Source organism: Hemiscyllium ocellatum, chromosome 49 (genome assembly GCF_020745735.1).
Source record: "Hemiscyllium ocellatum isolate sHemOce1 chromosome 49, sHemOce1.pat.X.cur, whole genome shotgun sequence".
NCBI classification, from domain to species: domain Eukaryota; kingdom Metazoa; phylum Chordata; class Chondrichthyes; order Orectolobiformes; family Hemiscylliidae; genus Hemiscyllium; species Hemiscyllium ocellatum.
In genome coordinates, this window is record NC_083449.1 from 8306600 (window position 1) to 8310395 (window position 3796).

The following is a 3796-nucleotide window of genomic DNA, read 5'->3' on the forward strand; positions in this document are numbered from 1 at the left end:
TAACCTAATTCGTTGATTCAATGAAACAAACGTAAATCACAAACTTAGTGCAACTAACTGTACTCATTAAAGTGCACACATTCTTTCAATGAAACAGCATGCACGTGTTAATTCAATGAGAAGAGCTTCTCTCATTTATCAATGTCTCGAACCTCACCCTTGCATTCAATGAAATAAAGAGCATTCATTTAATCAATCAAACTTCAATCGATGAATCAAATATTAGTCACTGGTTCAGTGAAGCAAACGTAACATTTTTAATTTAGAGATTCAAGCTGCACTCATTCATTCAAACAAACACACTCCATATTTTTTCCTCAAATGAGTAGGGCTTCTCTGGTATTTTTATTGTCTCGAGCTTAAAGCTTTCATTCAATGGAATAAACAGCAAAGATTACTCCACATAGTCAAACTTTAATCGTTGATTAAATGCATCAACGTTATACATTGTTTCATTTATTCACCCTGTACATGTTTATTGGATGTGGAGAGTGTTTGCCATTCATTCAATGCAACGAACTAAAGGCATTGAATGAATGGCAAACAAACTGCACGCTTCCATTCAAAGAAACAGACTGTACCGTTAATCCAAAGAATCCAACTTCTCTCATTCAGTCAATGTGCAAAACTTAACTCATTCAATCAATGAAACAAACTGCACAGTTTAATTCCTGGAGCACACATTCTCTCGTTCGTTCAATGAAACAAACACCACACGTTCATCCATTGAATGAGAATGCTCATGTTCAATCAATGAGTAGAGTTTCTCTCATTCTTTCAATACTACTAGAATAACGCATTCACTCAATGAAACGAACTCTGCAAATTCAATGAATGAAACAGAGTGTACGTGCTAATTCAATGTGAAGAGCTTTCTCTTTTTTATTCATTATCTCGAGCTTAGCGCGTTCACTTCAGAAAACAAAATGCATTCATTCATTGAAACGAATTCATTACATTATTAATTAATGCGTATAGCTTTTATCATTCATTCAATGTGTCAAGTTTACCTCTTTCATTCAATGAAACAAACTGCATTTAGTCATTGAATTACACTTCAATCATTCATTCAATTAATCAATGAAACTCACTGAACTCAGTTATTTATGGAATCACACCGCAGTCATTCATTCAATGGAAGTGACTGCACTTGCTAATTTAAAGAGTAGAGATTCTCTCATTTATTCTGTTTTGATAACTTAACGTTTACATTCAATGAAGCAAACTGCATTCATTCATTCAATCAAACTCCAATCATAGATTCAATGAATCAGACCTCATTATTTAATGCAATGAAACAAACGTCAATCCGAAAATTACTGCAACCAACTGTACACATTACAGTGCACACATTCTTTCAATGAAACTGCCTGCACGTGTTAATTCAATGAGAAGAGTTTCTCTCATTTATCAATGTCTCGAACGTCACTCTTGCATTCAATGGAACAAAGAGCATTTAATCAAACTTCAATCGATGAATCAAATATTAGTCATTGGTTCAGTGAAGGAAACATAACTTTTTTATGTATTGATTCAAGCTGCAACTCATTCATTCAAACAAACACACTTCATGTATTATTTCAATGAATAGGGCTTCTCTGGTGTATTTATTGTCTCGTGCTTTAAGCTTTCATTCAATGGAATAAACTGCAAAGATTACTTCACATATTCAATCTTCAATCGTTGATTAAAAGCATCAACGTTATTCATTGTTTCATTTAATCTCCCTGCACATGTTTATCGAATGAGCAGAGTGTCTGTCATTCATTCAATGCAACGAACTAAAAGCATTGAATGAATGGCAAACAAACTGCACGCATCCATTGAAAGAAACAGAATGCACTGTTAATTCAATGAATCCAACTGCTGTCAATCAGTCAATGTGTAAAACTGAACTCATTCAGTCAATGAAACAAACTGCACAGTTTATTTCCAGGAGCAAACATTCTCTCATTCGTTCAATGAAAGAGTGTGCTCGTGTAGATGAGTAGAGATTCTCTCATTCTTTCAAAGCGACGAGAATAACGCATTCATTCAATGAAACGAACTCTGCACAGTCAATGAATGAAACAGAGTGTACGTGCTAATTCAATGAGAAGAGCTATTCTCATTTTTTTCATTATCTCGCGGTTAGCGTGTTCATTTCATAAAAGAAAATGCTTTCATTCATTGAAACGAATTCATTAAGTTATTAATTCAATCCGTACAGCTTTTCTCATTCATTCAATGTGTCAAGTTACCTCTTTTATTCAATGGAACAAACTGCATTTACTCATTGAATTACACTTCAATCAAATGAATTACACTTACAATTCAATGAATCAATGAAACTCACTGAACTCATTTATTTATGGAATCACACCGCAGTCATTCATTCAATGGAAGTGACTGCACTTGCTAATTTAAAGAGTAGAGATTCTCTCATTTATTCTGTTTTGATAACTTAACGTTTACATTCAATGAAGCAAACTGCATTCATTCATTGAATCAAACTCCAACCATAGATTCAATGAATCAGACCTCATTATTTAATGCAATGAAACAAACGGCAATCCGAAAATTAGTGCAACCAACTGTACACATTACAGTGCACACATTCTTCCAATGAAACTGCCTGCACGTGTTAATTCAATGAGAAGAGTTTCTCTCATGTTTCAATGTCTCGAACGTCATTCAATGAAACAAAGAGCATTTAATCAAACTTCAATCGATGAATCAAATATTAGTCATTGGTTCAGTGAAGGAAACATAACTTTTTTTATATATTGATTCAAGCTGCAACTCATTCATTCAAACAAACACACATCATGTGTTATTTCAATGAGTAGGGCTTCTCTGGTGTATTGATTGTCTCGAGCTTAAAGCTTTCATTCAATGGAATAAACTGCAAAGATTACGTCACATAGTCAAACTTCAATCGTTGATTAAAAGCATCAACGTTATTCATTGTTTCATTTAATCACCCTGTACATGTTTATTGAATGAGGAGAGTGTCTGTCATTCATTCAATGCAACGAACTAAAGGCATTCATTCGCCATGAAATAAAGTGCACGCATCCATTGAAAGAAACAGACTGCACTCATAATTCAATGAATCCAACTTCTCTCATTCATTCAATGTGTCAAACTTAACTCTTACATTCAACGAAACAAACTGTATTTAGTCATTGAATTACACTGCAATCATTCATTCAATGAATCAATGAAACTCACTGAACTCATTTAATTCGGGAATCACAACGCAGTCGCTCATTCTTTGGAAGTTACTGCACTTGCTAATTTAATGAGTAGAGCTTCTCTCATTTATCCATGTCTCGAACCTTACCCTTGCATTCAATGAAACATTCAAACTTCAATCGATGAATTAAATATTAGTCACTGTGTCAGTGAAGGAAACATAACTTTATTTTATTTAGTGATTCAAGCTGCACTCATTCATTCAAACAATCACACTTCATGGCATACTTCAATGAGTAGGGCTTCTCTGACGTATTAATTGTCTCGACCTTATAGCTTTCATTCAATGGAATAAACTGCAAAGATTACTTCGCATAGTCAAACTTTAGTCGTTGATTAAATGCATCCACGCTATTCTTTGCTTCATTTAATGACGCTGTACTTGTTTATTGAACGAGTAGAGTGTTTGCCATTCATTCAATTCATTCTCCATGAAACAAACTGCACGCATCCATTGAAAGAAACAAACTGCACAGTTAATTCAATAAATCCAACTTTTCTCAATCAGTCAATGTGTAAAACTGAACTCATTCATTCAATGAAACAAACTGCACGTTTT